This window comes from Sus scrofa, chromosome 6, assembly GCF_000003025.6.
Source record: "Sus scrofa isolate TJ Tabasco breed Duroc chromosome 6, Sscrofa11.1, whole genome shotgun sequence".
Taxonomy (NCBI): domain Eukaryota; kingdom Metazoa; phylum Chordata; class Mammalia; order Artiodactyla; family Suidae; genus Sus; species Sus scrofa.
In genome coordinates, this window is record NC_010448.4 from 2456141 (window position 1) to 2473364 (window position 17224).

At 56.8% G+C, this 17224-nt stretch overlaps 1 long non-coding RNA gene across 2 annotated transcripts in view; it reads left to right on the plus strand.

Annotated features, from left to right (window-relative positions):
* LOC106510452 overlaps nucleotides 1-17224 on the plus strand; it is a 113566-nt gene that overhangs the window by 41788 nt on the left and 54554 nt on the right. Inside the window, exon 6 of one of the 2 annotated variants that reach the window (XR_002344453.1) lies at nucleotides 30-14152. This is a non-coding gene — a long non-coding RNA (uncharacterized LOC106510452). Of the gene's footprint in view, nucleotides 1-29; nucleotides 14457-17224 lie in introns of those variants that run through there. The other variant, XR_002344454.1, reaches the window with a different exon arrangement.

Sequence of the window (17224 nt, forward strand, 5' to 3'; positions counted from 1 at the left end):
ATCTGACCTCCGTGCTCTTGGCTCAGCAGGTTCTGTCCCGCGTCCCCTCGCTGACGGACCCCAGGGCCGGGTGACATGCCCGCCCACCGCAGACTCAGCAGACGGGCTGAATGGAGGAAGGTCATTCCCATGGCGCGTCCCCGAGACCCGACTCCTGGTGGAGACCCTGCCAGCAGCACGGCCCCCAGGTAATGGCCTTGCGGGACTCCCGGGCCTCGAGGTGCCCAGCAAGAGCACTGGGGGGGGCTGCTGCTCAGGTGGGCGGACAACGATGTTGGTGTCAGGAAGCCCTGGGCCTCAAACCTGACTCTGCGGCTGTGTGTCACCGAAAATTCACGTAACCTCTCTGAGCTTCTGTTTTCTCAACTGCAGAAGGGGGCTTATGCTGCTTTCTTTAGAGAGCTGTTGTGAGCGTTAATGGCCAGACCCCCGGAGCGAGAACAAATGACGCTGGTTCAGCACGCGTGCTGCGCGCCGTGCTCCGTGTAAGGAGGTGGCAGGCTCACGCACTCACACAGGCTCACCGCCCACCCCTGGGGCTGTTGACTAAGCTCCTGCTCTGTGCTTGGTGTCCCCGGGGATACGGAGGTGGACACCACGACCTCCTGGCCTCGTGTGGCTGACGGTCTCATGCACGAGGCAGAAAGCAAGCGGACAAGGACAGAACAGAGACAAACCATGTGTCACCTGTGGCGAGTGCCGCCGCGACAGACAACCCACACTCACCCCAGGGAGCAGATGGAGGGAGGGCCAGCGGGGGGTCGGGAGGCCTCTGGAAGGGGTGCCACCTGGCCCAGAGCCGAAGAGCGGGAAGAAAGCGGCCACACCGGGTTCTGGAGGGGGGGCCTCCCCACGCCAGGGCGGTGCTTACAAGGTGTTCGAGGGCCTTGTCCCGTGGTCGCCAGGTCAGGACAGGGGCCCGGGCACACAGCCCCCACCTCTCAGACTCTCCTGGCCCCCCTCGCCCTGGGGGACAAGGTGCTCTTCGGCCTGAGCCCGCTCCGGGCCGGGGTTTCTCCGTGGTGTTGATGGCAGGGGTGGGAGGGGAGAGGGGAAAGCAAAAGAGAGCCTTGAAGGCCGGCTGGTGGCTGAGCGGGAGCTGACGCCCTGGTGGGCACAAGGTTGAGGCTGAGCGAGGGCGTGCAGCCTCATGACATCAAATTACCAGGCACAACAGGTGTGCCGGGCACCCCGAAAGGCGTGCCGTCCTGCTCCTCGTGGGCAGCCTGTCTTGTTCCCCTGAAAAATCATTGCTTTAATGTCTTGACAAAATGCCTCTCCTCTGGGACTTCCAAGCAGCACAAAGCTGGGTGGGGGGAGTCGGCAGTCTTCATCTCCTCTGCCGTCCTCCTGGCCGGTGGGGGGAGCGGGCAGCAGTTGCGTCGGGGGCAGGGCCCTTCGCCGCTTCGGCCTCCATCTCTGGGAGAGCGCGTGTCCGCGCAGCTCCTCGGGCTCACCTGCTGGGGAAGCTCTGGGGGGATGTGCCCCCCAGTAGCTCACTCCGGCTGCCCCGTGGGGCTGTCTTTCAGGGGCTCCCCCCCCCACCCAGTGGTCAGCAGGGTTTCAGGGGAGGTTCCCCCCATGGGACCTGCCTGCCAGCAGCTCAAGCTGAGTCGGCTGTGCCTAGGTGCCAGCGCGGGGCTGGCCGCATCAGCAGCTGCTTCCGTGTGCAGTGAATCTGTGCGCCTCGGCAGATTCTGAGTTCTGCCGCCTTCTTCCGCAGGCCTTTGATGCTGCCCTTAGCAAGGGGTGGGGGATGAGGAGGGGTGGCCAGGAGGGGCTTGTCACCCTCTGGTTACCCCCAGACCGTGGCGAGCAGGAACCAGGCGTCCAGAGCCGATGCGAAAGGCCAGCAAGTTCTCAGCACCATGGAAGGCCCAGACTTGCCTGGGAGCGGCCCCCAGGACGGGGCAGAAAGGAGAGAGCTGACAGCACGACCTTGGAGCCCAGGGCTGCGGACAGGGGGTACGCAGGGTGGGCCTTCTCTTGCTCAGCTGGCCTGCTCCCCTGCCCACATTTCTCAGCTCTGCTCCCTCGGATGCCCCCGCGCTGTCATCCTCAGTGACCGTGGCTCCAGCATCTGGAAGCAGCCCCTCCATGCTGGTTCTGCTCAGGCCGTGCCCTCTGCCCAGAATTCCCTTCTCTAGCTCCCTGCTCTTCTTTCTTGAGCCTCTGCATGGACCTCACCATCCCTCTGTCCCCAAATTCTGTCCCTGACTTTCCCCTCGGGGGTCCACCCTGGATTGTAAGGACCTGCCCCCCTTTTCCGCTGTGTGCGGTCCGTTTGAAGTTGGAGCACTTCCTATTGTTACGAGATGGCTGTGGTGGCTCCAAGCGTCACCTCCTCTCCTGACAGTGTCCCTAGAAGACCGGGAGGAAAGAGGCTTCCCTTTGAATGTCTGTCCCTCGCAGAGGGCTGCAGACATTCCCTAGAAGCAGCCTTCCTGTGTCTCATTGTCATAAGCGGGTCAAGCGGCTGCCCTGGACAGGGACAGGGCGGGCAGAGGAGGGAAGGATGGAGGAGAAAGTGGAGGGCAGGGAGGCGGTGACGGGGGGCGGACGGGCGCGCGGCCGGATGGGCTATTTTGCCTGGGTCTCCCGTCAGGCCTGCTTCGTCGGGATGAGATGGTAAACTTTATGGGGATTGTGACCAGGACGCCGGCAGGCAGGAGGCCTGGATGCCCGCTCTGGTCTGGACTTGAGGAGACACTGCCGGAAAGGCCGCGGGTCCGCCCAGGCCGTCGGCCTCTCCACTTCCCGGGCCTTCCCGCCGGAACCCTCACGCTCCAGCTCAGACCTGCCCCCCGGCACGCGGGCAGATCCACTCCACAGCGGGGGCTGTCAAGGCGAGGTCCCCTCTCCCAGGCTCTCTGGTGGTTGGGGGGGGTCTTCTGACCCAGTTCCCTCCAGGAAGACACAAGGGAAACTCTGCTTCCGGCTCAGTGCAAAAAGGACCCCTTGGCCCATAATCTGCTTTGGACGCGGCCGTGAGACAGGACGTGATGCCTGCGTCTCGGGCGCCGTCCTGTAGCCTGAGGACGAAATGCCAACAGGCTGAGGACGGACACGCCTGGGCCTTGATAACATCATTCAGCCACAAGCCTGGAACTCACTGTGTGCTTCCCCAGACGGAGGTAATTACCCAGCTTGTGTGTATGGAGCTGAGACATCACCCCGAGCCTCCTTTGGGAGTGGCTGCAACGCTGGGATCGGAGCCGTCACAGAGACTCAGAAATCAGGATGGCGGGGAAGGGGGGTGCGTTTTGTGAAGACGGGCTTGTGAGAAATGCCAACTTTCTATTGCTTATGTCAGGTTGGACGTGTGCCCAGCCCTCCCAAACTGCACAGGACCGAAATCAAGGGTCCCCTCCAGGAGGCGTCGCAGTTGGCGGTGGAGGGAGACTCCAGCGGCGAAGCCTACGTCAAAGACTCGGGAAGCGCAGGAGGCGTGGACCGAGTCCTTTACCCGCGTCCTGTTCGGGGTAACTCATCTGAAAGCCCACTCTTCCCTGAATATCTGCTCTCTGAGGACGGGTGGTGTCTCCATGACACCATCCACTTAAGAAGATGTTGTTGAGCCCAGATGAAGGCCGAGATCTGGTCCCAGGAAACGGAGGCCCAACAGCAAGGAAACGCACCCGGACCCTGTCCTCCAGCGGCCTCCACCTGGGCGTAGAGCTGGACAGGCCCGCTGGCCGCTGAACTTGAATGCGACCAGGAAACCCGCATCTTTAGAGAAAGCTGGCAGATCCCACGGTGGCCGTGAGATCCAGTTAACGTCCCCAGTGATGAGACACGTGGGTCTTACCGCCACTCTGGGGGGGGGTGAGCCTTGCTTCTGGGGATCGCCTGGCAAGCGTGCAGCAGGTCAGCGGATCAGGAGCAAACTTCAGAGGGGCCCACACAGGAGAGCGGTCAACGGAATACCTGACCTGTGCACGCTTCTGAACGTGCTGTGGTCATAGGCGCCTGGGAAAGACTGAGGAACTGTCCTCAGCTGGAGGGCACCAGCAGCCGTGACAACCAAAGGCAACACGGGGCCCTGGGCTGGATCTCGAGAAGAGAAAGGACATCAGCAGGAAAAGATGCAATCTGCATAGCGTCTGTCCTACCCGGGTTAGTGTCTTGGTTTTGCTGGTGTGGCTGCAGGTGTGTCAGATGTGGGCACTACGGGATGTTAGGTACAGACGAGTGAAAACTTTCCTTGTGATTTTTGAGGCTTTTCTGTAAGTCTAAAATTATTTCACAATAAAAGGTTTTAATAATACAATGTGATTAATCCTCTGATAAAAGAATTGTAGGTTGGAGTTCCCATCGTGGCATAGTGGTTAACGAATCCGACTAAGAACCATGAGGTTGCCGGTTCAAACCTGGCCCTTGCTCAGTTGGTTAAGGATCCGGCATTGCCATGAGCTGTGGTGTGGGTCGCAGACGTGGCTTGGATCCTGCGTTGCTGTGGCTCTGGTGTAGGCCGGTGGCTACAGCTCTGATTAGACCCCTAGCCTGGGAACCTCCATATGCTGTGGGAGTGGCTCAAGCAAAGACAAAAAGACAAAAAAAAAAAAAGAATTGTAGGTGCTTTGGGGCCACATACCCTCCCCGCCCCCCGCCTACCTGCCACCTCATTCACTCCTCCATCCAGTCACTCAGCTTAGTTTTACTGAGCACCTGCCACCTGCTGGGCATGGTGCCACAAGCTGGGGAGAGCGAGGTAAGCAGGACCCCGTGAAAAACACTCAGCTCACCGTCCTGTCTTTTCCACCTGCCCCCACACAGGCCGTGCTCCAGACCAAGGAGTAAGCACGGGCTGCAAATCCCTGTCCACAGAGGGTGGACTTGCAGGCCAGGGGCGGGCAAGGACCTTGGCTGCTGTAAACCAGAGGCACTCTGGGCGTACTGTTCCTGCCGCAAAGTAAGCACTATGGGTCCGCTGCTAATCAGACCGTGCGACACATCCGGCAGGAAGTGGCTGCCGAGTGCTGACTGATGGCTCAGGCTGCGGTGTTGCTGGAACGCTGAGGATGGGAGACGGAGGAGACGGGAGCGTTCCCAGGACCCCTGTGGGTGAAGTTTCCTCTGAGACTTGCTTTGGCATCCTCCCCGTCCAGTCATCCAGCCATGAATTGAGCCGAGATGTATTCCCTCCTTGAGCACCTGACCTAGGAAGCGGAGACGCATGAGCGTCCAGTTGGCGAGGGCTGCGTAACAGACCACCCCAAACTTACTTAGCCACGGTTCCCTGCGGGGGTTGCATGGTTCCTCCAGGCTCGGATGGCCTGGCTGGTTGCTGCTGGGCGCTCTCTTACTTTGTGGTCAGCTGGGAGCTGCCCGAGGTGGGAAGTTTTCATTCACATGTTGCGTGGTGGCCGGGCTGTTGGCTGGGGTATCTCGGGCCGTCTGTGGCCCTTGCTGTCCAGCAGGCTGGCCCAGGCTCCTTCACAGACATTCTCAGCAGCCTGAGAGCAGCCAACAGCGGCGCCTCCGCACAAGCGCTCGCATCATGTCTGCTCCGTCCCGGTGGGCAGAGCACGCCACGTAGCCGAGCCCAGGTTCGAGGATGAAAAACAGACTGGAGTCTCAGTGGAAGGAAAGAATTATCCGATACAGTGGGGAGAAGAGACCCCAGGCACCGAGACGAGCCCCGGAGTGATGACACGGATTGCAGGGACCAGGGGTGACCTCACAGGGAGCTTGTGCGTGAGGCCCAGCCCTGAGAGATGACTTCAGGTCCGTCCAGGAGAGAGAGGCGAGTTCATGCACCTGACTCATGCGACAAGCACCAGGAGGAAGAGATGCCAGGACGTGGCCATCCATGAGCCGGGCTGTCAGAGCGCCGGAGTGTGGCAGAGGGAGGGGGCAGAAGCTGGGAAGAGTCGTAGGAGGAGAGGAAGAAACGAGCCTAACGCGAGAAGCGATGTGACGTGGCCAGTAAGCAGACACAGCTGCCCAGCGGGGTGAGCTTAGCGCGCGACCCACCCTCCCTGGGCCTCGGACTCTCCGTCTGGGGGCAAGGATAGCGGCGATCGTCTCACACGGGTTTTATTTTTCAGATCCAAAAACCCTTACACTCTGCCACCTGTGTTTCTGACCTTCCAGCTATAGGTTGGAAGTTCCAACAGCCTCCCTCCTTGGGTTAATTGGCTAGAGCGGCTCTCGGGACTCAGGGGAACATTGTCCTTGCTGACTTACTGGTTTATAAAAGGATACAATTCCGGGCGTTCCCCTTGTGGCTCGGCGGGTTAAGAACCCAACAGTGTCTGTGAGGAGGCAGGTTCCATCGCTGGCCTTGCTCAGTGGGTTGTGGATTCAGTGTTGCCGCAAGTTGGGGCATAGGTTGCCGATGCGGCTCAGGTCCGCTGTGGCTGTGGTGTGGGCCTGAGTTGCCACTTGGATTCGACCCCTGGCCTGGGAAGTCCCACATGCCTCAGGTGTGGCCCCAAAAGCAATAAATAAATAAAAGGATATAATTCTGAAAACAAACAATCAAACAGACCTGACAACTGAGAAGCTGTTACAGTGGCTCCTCACACGTGACAAGCACAGCGTGAATTGCCGTGGTTTATCTGCCCTTGGCCAGGTGCCTGCTTTCTGAAGGCGCGGGCTGATGTAACGCTCACAGCAGCATCAGAGGCAGATGCAGAGATGGGCACCATAGGCTCGGCGAGGTTCAGAAAACGCCGGAGGCCACAGAGCCTGGGGCGGGGTCTTCCCGTGTCTGGCCCAGAGTTGGCACCGTGACCCCGCAGGGGCGTCAGCCCTGGAGTCGGCGGGAGGGACCTGCCATCGAGGAGCCTCCCTTTGGAACGGCTCTGTTTCGGGTCCATTTTTCTAAGAGGTTCTTACACATGAAAGAGGGAGCATTTCAATCACAAATCACTCCCACCTCCGCGTCCCCATGCGCCGGAGGGGTGGGAGGCTGCCTTCCTGTGCATGAGGGGCTGTGTTGGGGTTTTCCTGTGAAACTACTGTTTTCTCTAAAGTGGGGAGAAGTGTCTTGACTTGACCTTCTTTGGCAGCAGGCAGAACATTCTAGTAGCGGTGTAACCAAAAGGCCATGTCTCCATCAAGCCAAGGACGTCTGCGGCCAGCTCTTCCCGGCCTTCTCTCAGGGCCGATGTGCGGGGGCCAGGAGGGTGGCTGCAGAGGCCATGCTGGGGCGTGCCCATTCCATGAGTGTGGCGGGCTGGGCACCCGGGGAGGCTTCTCTTTTGGTTCCAGTCCAAGCAGAATGGCATTCGGAGCGGAGAGAGTTTATTTAAAGAAGCTGGAAGGTTAAAGCACTCGGCGTTCCGCGGAGTTAAAGCAGAGGCGTTTTTAAGCAGTCAAGGCTGGTCTGAGCTGGGCCGTGCGGGTCTCATAATTTTTCCTACACTCGGGCATCTCTTGATTCCAGAAAACCCAGCAAGTGCTGAGGGAGGAGGGAACCACAAACCCACAGCTCTGAGGCCGACTCTGGGCCGTACACCCTCCATGTGCCGCCCCCGAGCCCCCAGAACTCTGGAGGGCGTTTTTACTGCCCCTCACTCACACACCGGGACACCGCGGCCCTGAAAGTGGGGGAAGCCAGTGGCCCTGGGTCTCCAAGTGGCACGGGGCAGCGATGGGATCCGTGCCCCCGAGCTCCCGTCCGTCACCTCCCGGCATCGGCTGGCGCCCACAGGCTCACTCTCAGTTCTCCGCCTTGCCTGGGCTTCGGACAGGCCTCGTCAGATGCCTCAGCCGCTGCAGGCTCGGCGGGTCTGACCCTCACCCTGACTTTCACCGTGGAAGGGCCTCCCCCGCTCCTCTGCAGGAGGAGCCTGAGTTCAGACGGGCTCTGCCCCCGGCCCTGGGCCGCTCTTCCTGGGCTTTGTCCCCAGAATGCCACCTGGGGCCGGTGACACACGGACGTGGATGCGTAGCCGCCACCAAACCCCTGCTGATCTGAATCACCAAGGTAAGGCTTGGCCCCCTGGGGACCCCTGCCTTTCCGACCCCATGTTTCCACGATGCCGTGTCTGCCTGCCCTGCCCCTTGAGCCATTCCGGGCAGCTCCCCTGCCAGGCAGAGCTCTGCATTCACATGTGAGCAACGGGGGTGTCCAGGCTTCAGGGGTGCCTGCACCTGGCAGCAGGGTCAGGGATGCGCAGGCCAGGCCCCCCAGCAGCAAAGCGGGTCTGGGCTCTGAGGCCTGTGACCCCTTTTGCCAAGTCTCTGCCGTTTCCCGCACTGCAGGGGAGGGGACGTGGTCAGTGCGATTCCCACATGCCAGCCTGTGGCAGTTCTGGCGGAAGAGACAGGGCTTTGGTTTTGCTGCTTCTGCCTCCCTCTCTTTTCCCAAGTTATGGTCCCCAATACCAATTATGTCACCTCTTTTCTAAGACAGAATGCAGAGGCTGGCAAAAGAAGAAATTCTGGTAAGGCCCTTTGGGGGGAGCTCATTAAGGACCTCCTTCAGCCTCGCTCAGTTCCAGCCATCTCTGCGTCCTCACGACCCCCGCCCTGGCCTTTGCCCTGTCACCTCCCGGCGGACTTCCTGCCGTACCCGATCCGCACCCCTCGTCGCAGCCTGAGGCATGGCCCTGCGTTGGAGAAGCCACGGTCTCTTCTTAAAACCACCCCAGGGCCTCTCGTGGTCCTCAAGAGAAGACTCAAACTCTCCGGAGCACCCGGAGGGCCCTTGGAGATGGTTCGGGCTCCTTCCCATGGCCCTCCCCACCCCGAGCCTTCTGTGCTCCTGCCACGGCGGGGGGCGGGGGGCTGTGCCTCCTATCCCAGCTCCCTCTGGCCTCTGCTGGTCCCCCTTTCGTGACAGAGACCAACAGAAGGTGTGACACACACCCTTTCCTGCCCTCAGCCCGGGGCTTCAGCAGCATCCTAGCCAGGAGTTTCTCCTGACTCCCCGCACTGCACGCTTCCTCTGCCCTGTAGGGGCCTCAGCCCCTGGGCTGCATCTCCATGAGGGCAGGAATGGGGCTTACCCTGGACCCGGCTTCTCCACCCTGGGGCCCGGGGTGAAGGCAGCAGGAGCAGGGCTGCCCTCCCTGGGGAGCAGCTGGCCCTCCGACCCGCTGGGAAAGTTTGCTGCCAAAGCGGCCGCTTTTGAAGGCAGATGCTACCAAATGGTGGGAATTCTGTTTCCTCTGCCACTTGCAGAGAAGGCGCCAGGTCGCTTGCACAGGGCACTTTCAGGGGTCTAGGTCTTTTCTCTTCTTTGGACTAAAGTAACCAGGCTTGGGAGCTGGGCTCTCTGCGTCATTCCTCTTCCTGGAGTCCGAGTCCATGGGCGCCTGCGTGCTTCCGCATGGGGCTGCCCGAGGCTCCGGCTCACCCTTGTCTCCTGGCCCTGCTGTTTTTGCTGCGGTTAATTGGTTAGTTGGTTAATTGAGACTCAGCACTTGAGCTGCTGCTGGGGGCGAGCTCTCGGCTCTCCTGGGATTTATCGGTCCCGCCTGCGTGCTTTTCCTGCTCGGGGTGGAATATGATAAGTCATAATCACGGGTCCTGGCGCATTGTCTGTGCGCCTCTGTCTCTGGGCCCCGCCCTGTGTCCCCTTTGAAATGCGGCTAAGCCCCTGGTAGCTTTCAGATGACACTTAAGTTACACCTCTTCTGCATTCTTATCTCCTTTGAGTGGAGACGTGTTGACACGTTGGCAGCCTGGTGGCCTCTCTTGAGGAGCGTGTCCCCTGCATGACCTCTTGGCTCCTGAAGACGACGGCACCTGGGCCTGCGGATGGTGGGAGATGGGCGGGGCTCCCCCATCCCGTGTCGCCCCTAAGGTTCTCCTTTTGTCGGCGGGGTTGGGGGGGCCCCCAAGGAGTGAGGAGGGCCCCCAAGGAGTGAGGTAGGTGCCAGCTGCTGTCAGGTGCTGTCTTTAATTACGGTAAAGGGTACACAACATAAAATTTACCATTTCAACCGCGTTTAAGGGTGTCATTCGCTCGGTGGCGTCAAGTACATTCACGGTGTTTTGCAGCCGCCGCCACCCTCCCTCTTCAGAACGCTTCCAACTTCTCAACGGAGACTCTGTCCCCATCAGGCTGACTCCCCACAGGCTCACCCCTGGGTGCCGGCACCCACCCTCTGAGGCTGTCTCTGTGGCTCTCGCCGCAATGGTGCCCCCTGGCCAGGGAATCATGCGGTCTTTGTCCTCAGCGACAGCACAACGTCCCTGGGCGCATCCGTGTTGTAGCAGGTGTCAGAGCTTCATCCCCTTCTTTGGCCACATCGTCCTCCGCGGCAGGGAGGGACCACATCTTATCTATCCATCACCTCTCGAGGGACCCGGGCTGACTTCACCTTTTGGCTCTTGTGACGAATGCTGGCGTGAACACGTGTGTCTAAGTATCTGAGTCACTGCTTTTCGACCCTTTGGGTCTTACTCAGAATGGAATGGCCGGATCACGCGGCATTTGTGCTCCCTTTTCTGAGGAACTGTTTGCTCTGGTGCCTGCACCACTTGGCTTCCCCACTCCTCTTCACAGTCAGCCCCTCAGCTGCGGGGACGTGTCAGGGTCCCAGAGGTAGAGCTGTTTTTAAGGACCATACACAGCGCTGGTGGAGGCTGTGGGGAGCGGGCTCCCTCTGACACAGGCAGTGGGATTTTAAGTTGCCCCCACCTTTCTTAAGAGCAATACGTGCCAAAATTTAAACTGTTTAGACCTGTAGAGACCAATGCTTGCAGGAATTTGTCCCAAGTAAACATGCAGACTAGATCGAAAAGATACGTGTGTGTGTGCGCAAAGATGTCCATCAAATGCCATTAAGAACAGTAAAATTAAATCCATAGACAAATGGATAACAAGCGAAATGTCCATTTAACCGTCAGTAGACACGTGGCTTTCAAGTTGCTGATTTATCCATGTGATGAAATACTATGCCGGGAACTTTAGGTGTCCCGACAGAGAAAACGACCACGGTGTGATGTGCTGCTTTTGCGCATTACCGAGCAGTGGGATCCCGTTTTTGGACGTACCTTTTGAGGTAGAAGACCTGAATGTACAGCTGCAGAGAGAGATAAATATGTCTTTTTATGTGTGTGTGTGCATATGTATGTTTTGTACTTCAAAGTATAACCACTGTCTTGGCTAATGAATACCTCCCGTCCCCTTCTGTGTCGCCCTCATCCAAACTGGAAAAATTCTGCCAACAAGAGGCACCCTTATTTAGTGGCGGTGTCAAGGTGGCCTTTCAATAGCACACTCATTCTGCTGCCTCAGAGTCAGCCAGGAAAGGGAAGCGGGGGCGAGCGAGAGAAGAGAAAGGAAAAGCCAAGTGTTTGCGTAAGCACCTTGGAGGTTCTGAGCTCAATAAGGCAGGTGTGCCGTGGGCTGCCTCGGGACCACAGGGGCCAAAGAGGCAGTCAGAGCACTAATTAAAATGTGCCAGATTGCTGAAGCGCCATCAGATCCAGCTGCAGAAACCCAGAGGTCAGAGTGCATAAAATGCGGATTTTTCCATAATTATTTAAATATGTGTTAATGAGTACTGCGAACACAGAGTATGTCCATTAAAGGATGAAAAATACAGGGAAATTGAAAAGGAATAACTTGGACTGTGGGGAAAACACTTACTCAGGGATCCAACCCCCCAATTTCTATTTTGGTTCCAGTCCTGCTGCTCAGAGTAAGACACCCAACCACTCTGGGGCTCCGCTTCCTCATCTGAAAATGAATGTCGGGGGGACCCGCTACGGAGCTCCTCATCATCCTTAAACCTGCCAGCCCCCCAGACTTAACGACATCAGACGAAGCATTGCATGCAGAAAGGGAGCTTGCAGGACGATTACGGAACTTCGTGTGTTTTCTTAGCAATATAAGTGGAGCAAAGGCCCTGGTTTTTAACCAGAGGAATTGAGAATACAAATGAGCCATTCAGAAAACTCAGAGAAAAATGTGATGGAGGGGGTGGGGCATCAGAGCCTGGTGCCATTAGCCCCCGGTTCCTGTTGTCCCCTCCCCTCGAAGTGCCAGCTTGGTCTGGGGTCCGCTTAAGGAGGGGCATTTCCACCCGTCGCTGGAGGAGAGGCGGAACCAGGGGATGGCATTTCCATCATTTTTCTTCTCGAGCAAGGAAAGAAAAAAAAGAAAGAGCGAGCCCAGTGCAAGACTGCGGCATTCCACGCCGTTGACACCTCGCCTTTGACTGGAGCTGCTGCTTCCAAAATAAAGAAAGTGGTGATTTCAGGGTGTATTTTTGCCTGCGTTTTTGAGGATGTTTGGGGCCTTTCATCTCCTTTGAAGGCGCGTCACCTAGTTACGCTGCTTTCATCCGAGTGCCCCCGTCGGAACACGCCGCTGCTTCCCTGGCAGTTGATCGTGACGGACGGGTTTCCACTCTGCAGCTGGTGCGGAGAGCCTGGCTACTTGTGAATACCTGAAGAAGCGCCTTTAATCCAAAAACAAACTCCTCCTGAAAGACACAGGCTGAAAAGGCCTTTCACGGAGGGTTTTCCAGTTCCCTGGTTCATGGTTTCTTTGGGTTGCACCGAGCTTCCTGCACTAATGGTCTCTGAATGCCTTCCCGGTTGTGGCCGGCTGGCCTGCCGAGGTCCCAGGCGTTACAGGGGAAGAAGGCAACCGGTAACACAGCAGAAGCTCGTTGGAGCTGCCGGGCCTGGACAGGTGGAGGCTGGAAGGACACCTATGTGCTGAGAGCCCGATGTTCTTTCTACAGCTTTCTCAAAGACGTGCTTCTCTAGGTAATGCTTTAGAAGCCAAGTTGTAGTCACACATAGCACGCACGTGGGATTAATCTGCTGGATTAAAGACAGAGCATTCGAATCAGCGTTGAGAGGTCATCCCTCCTCTAATAAACGGATTTGCTTTGGGTAGAGGGACAACATGCATTTTTTAAAAAAAAGTCCATGTTATTGAGACGACTGTGGGTCCATTGAAAGAGTACAGAACTGACCTGGGAGCTGACCCGCGCCGGCCGGGCCTGCGGACTGCTGTCACTGGAGCCTCGGCCTTGGAGTCGCAGGTTCAAGTGCGGGAACCAGTACGTGTGTCGAGTCGCCGTCTAGACTGTCCTCACTTATGTCATGTTCGTGCCTCTGAAGCCTCATCTCCAAGGTGACAGGTGGATCAGAGGGCGTCATGCAGTGTTGCCTGCACTCTCTTCTGTTCCTGGTTCCAAGGCCACCAGGTTCAGGGGAGGGACGCAGCCGTAGCGAGGCGGGTCCTGTGTGAGAGGCATGGGTGTGCGACGCCACACCGCTGTCTTTGCAAGTCGCTTTCCGCCCCAGGCTTCGAGCGTCATGGGTGAAAATCTCTAATGTCTAGATTAGATGTAATTTCCAGGGCCCCTTCCTCTTAGAAGAGAAGAACATCTCTAAAAAGACAATAGTTCTGAGTTCAGACTCATTTTTCAAGCGTCGTACTGTGGTACAGTTGGCATATGATAAACTGCACACCTGGTAAGGTGACCACCCGGTAGGTCTGAGGTGAGTTCGTGCCGGTGAAGCCGTCCCCACGATCGGGATCTGGAACGAGCCTGCCCCCCGGCGTTGCCTCCTGCGCCTTCGGGGTCCCTCCTGCTCCAGCCATCGGGGCCCTCCCCCCGGCAGTGACTGGCCTGCCTCGTGTCCCTGTGGGCGCCTAGAATTGGAGGTATATGGATTCGGAAACTGCTTTCTCTCTTCTGTGCCGCTTCTTTCATTGGGCCGTTCTTTCGAGGTTCCCCTGTGGTGCAACATGTTTCAGCAGCTTTTTTAAACGATGGAGGTCTAGCTGGGGTGCGGGAGCATGAATCAGTACTTTGTTTTGATAGCCGAGTAGTATTCCGTTATATGGCTATGACACAATTTTGTTCGTCCACCCGCGCATCGATGCACATTTCAGTTGCGTCCAGTGTGAGATTGTTATAAACCAAACGGCCACCTACCCATGCCTGCGTTTCTCTTGGGTAAATGCCTGGGACTGGAGTGGCCCGAAGCATGTGGCAGGTTGTATACGTTTTTAAGAAATTGCCAAACCGTTTTCCAACGTGGTTGTCCTGACTTTCGGTTTCAGCTCTGACGCCGGAAGAGCTTGGGGTCGCTCCCATTCTCACCACGAGAACAATCCTGAGCCACCTGAGGACTGACGGCTTTTCTTGGTCACATCAGAGGACCGGGGTCAGAGGGCACAGCATCCGAAGGTCACGAGTGAGATCCGCTGCCTCGCACCCTGGTAGGAGCATTTCATTTAGATGACAAGGGGCTGGAGACCGAGTGTGCGCTGCTGTGGGCGCGGGGGAGTCTCAGGTCTGCCGGCGCAGCGCATGGCCACAGTCTCAGGGCTTTTATCCCCAGGAACTCCACCAGGTTTTGACAGGAAAGAGCTGAGAAAGACCGCACAGGAGTGGTGATCGAACTTTAATGCTGGCTGTCTTTCTAGGCGGGGGGTGGTATTTCACTGTGGTTTTTTTGTGCATTTCCCAAATGACTAACTTTTCCAAATGGCTAATCATGTGGCGCGTCTTTTCATGTGGTTCTTTGCCGTGTCATTTTCTTTGGTGACGCGCCCATTGCAACCCTTTCTCGTTTTGCTGTCAGGTTGTTTGTTTTCTTATGATTGAGTTTCGAGAGTTCTTTATGCATTCTGAATAAGAGTCCTTTATCAGATATGTGATTTTCACATATTTCCTCTCAGTGTGGAGCTTGTCCTTTAATTCTCTTAACGGAGTCTTTTGAAAGCATAAGTTTTGAATTTTGCTGCCGTTCAGAATCTCAAACTGTTCGTATATGTAGGTCATGCCTCTGTAAGAGCTCAGGATTATGACAACTCTAAGAAATCTTTGCCTAACACATGGTCACAAATGCTTTCTCCTTTTATTCCAGAACTGTTATCGTTTTAGGTTTTACATTTAGATCTCTGATCCATTTTGAATTAACTTTGCTAAACGGTGACGCTGTGATCGTTTGTATTTTTCAAGGGAAGGAGGTTCCCTCTGTTCACTGTCTTCTGAGGGTTTTTTCTTTTCAATCAGGAATGGGTGTTAGACTGTGTCAAATGCTTTGCATCTTTATCGAGATGGCCGTCCGATGTTCTGTTTGGTTTGTGAAAGCGGCGAGTGGCCCTGGCTCAGTTAACCTCGGTTTCCCCGAGTGACCCCGGCTCAGTTAACCTCGGTTTCCCCGAGTGACCCCGGCTCAGTTAACCTCGGTTTCCCCGAGTGACCCTGGCTCAGTTAACCTCGGTCCCCGAGGCAGGCGTCCCCTGGGAGCAGTGTGTGGTCTCCTTTAGAGATGTCACCGGGTTTTATTTTTCTGTATTTTGTTTGTGAGGAATATTGGTCTGCAGTTCTCATTTCTTCTCGTTTATTTGTTTGTGTTTGGTACCAGGGTAATGCTGCTTCATTGAATGCATCCTAGTTGATTTTTTAGAAGAGTTTGGGTAAAATTGGAATAATTACGCTCCTGAAATGTTTGCTAGGATTCACCAGTGAAGCCGCTTGGTCCTGGAGTAGTCTTTGTGGGGACGTTTCCGACTGCAAGTATAATTTTGTTAACAGAGGGTACTCATGCGTCTGATAGTCTGCTTCTTTTAGAGGCAGCCGTGGTGGCTTGTGTCTTCCAGCAAGCTGTCCTCTTTTCCCAAGCGAGCGGTAAAACCTGTAGTGGTGTCAGTCCTCTCGTTTCTGACACAGGTAACTTGTGTCTTTCCCCCTTTTCCGTCCACCTGGCTAGATGTTTATTGCTGTCATCTATCTTCTCAAAGAACCAGCTCTGGGATTCCTGGGTCTTCTCTGTTGTTTCCTGTTCAGAATCTCTCCCCGAAGCAGAAGCACCTCCTTCCTCCTTTTCTTGCTGACCCTGTGCCAAAGGACCCCCCCTAAGACCATCTAGGTCTAAGCTCCCACGTTTCTCAAGCTCCACCCCAGCACCTCCGACTTTCTTCTGACCGTCTGGTCAGAGGTCGAGCATTTCAGCTGAAACTTCAGGAAAAAAAAGCCTGTGTGTATACTCTGAAGTGTGTGCTCACTTGTGTATACAACAGCTTTAGTGACGGGGCTGTAAATGCAGGATTCACTTGGCGCCGGGGGCAGGGGGCTCCCTGGCTCTGCCCTTTGCTAACATATAAGGGACTAACCACCTCTGAGCCTCCGTTTCCCTCGCTCTAAAACGGGAGTCACGATGATAACAAGGTTGTCGAAGGACCCGGCGAGGAGATGGATGCAAAGGGCTTGGCCAGAGTCTGGTGCTGGGCCAGCCCTCCGTGAGCAGTGCTGAAATGTGACAGCGAGCGTGACGGTCCAGGGCTCCGTCCCCTTCACTGCTGGAAAGGCAGGATTTACGGTCTTCCTTGTCTTCTGTTGATGTTGGAGCCAGTGTTTATTGGTTGTAAATGGTAAAAATACAAACCTGGCCTAGAAATCCACAGACTGTGCCTTTTGTCCCATTACGGACAAGTCCATGGCCACGCCTGGTCAAGCACGGAAGTTTACAAGTCCAACATCCAAAATACACTTTCGTTACAAAAGTGTTGCCTCAGGAGGTTGGCAGCACTGTGGCCATTGTTGCTGGAAGAGCTTGCGTCACTGGTGTTTCCCCGGGATGCGGCTGCGCCCACGTGGCCGAGGAGGATGAGGGCCGCCCTGGCCGGGGCACGAGACTCTGCACAGTGTGGGCCTCAGAAGGCTGCAGGGCTTTCTGTGACGGCCTTTGTCGGGGGCGGGGCGCATCCTGAATAGTGCGTGGCAGACCCCCAGCTCTACCTGTGGCCCCCAGGTGCCTTGGAAAAGGCCAGGCAGCCTCTGCGGGTCTATCCTGGGACACTTGCTCTATGAATCTTTGATGTGTGAGATGCCCAGGTGTCCACTCACCTCCACGTCGATGGTGGCAGGCGGGGGGCAGTTGGTGGGGGCCAGAGCAGGGGGAGATGGATGGGGCTGATGGGTGTGGTTGGGGACAGAAAGAGATGAACCTACGAGGTGACCCTGAGCAGCCGCACCTCTGTGCACATGGCCTTGTATTACTGTGGGGGCTGCTCGTTACACAGCTCGCTTTGGTAACGGGTGCACAGCCCATGCCTGGTAGGAGCCACTGAGTCTCTGTGGGCTTCAGGGCGTCCATCTGTAGAAGGAGGATCGTGAGGCGGCCTCTGAGCAGCCCGGGAGCACCACGAGGAGAGGTGAAGAAGCAGCCTCTGCCTCCGCCCCCGCACGGCCCTGTCTCCTACGCAGCATCGCCTCCCTCTCGCCTCTTACGAGAACATTTCTCACCTCAGGATCCTTGACTGCATCTGCAGAGACTGCTTTTC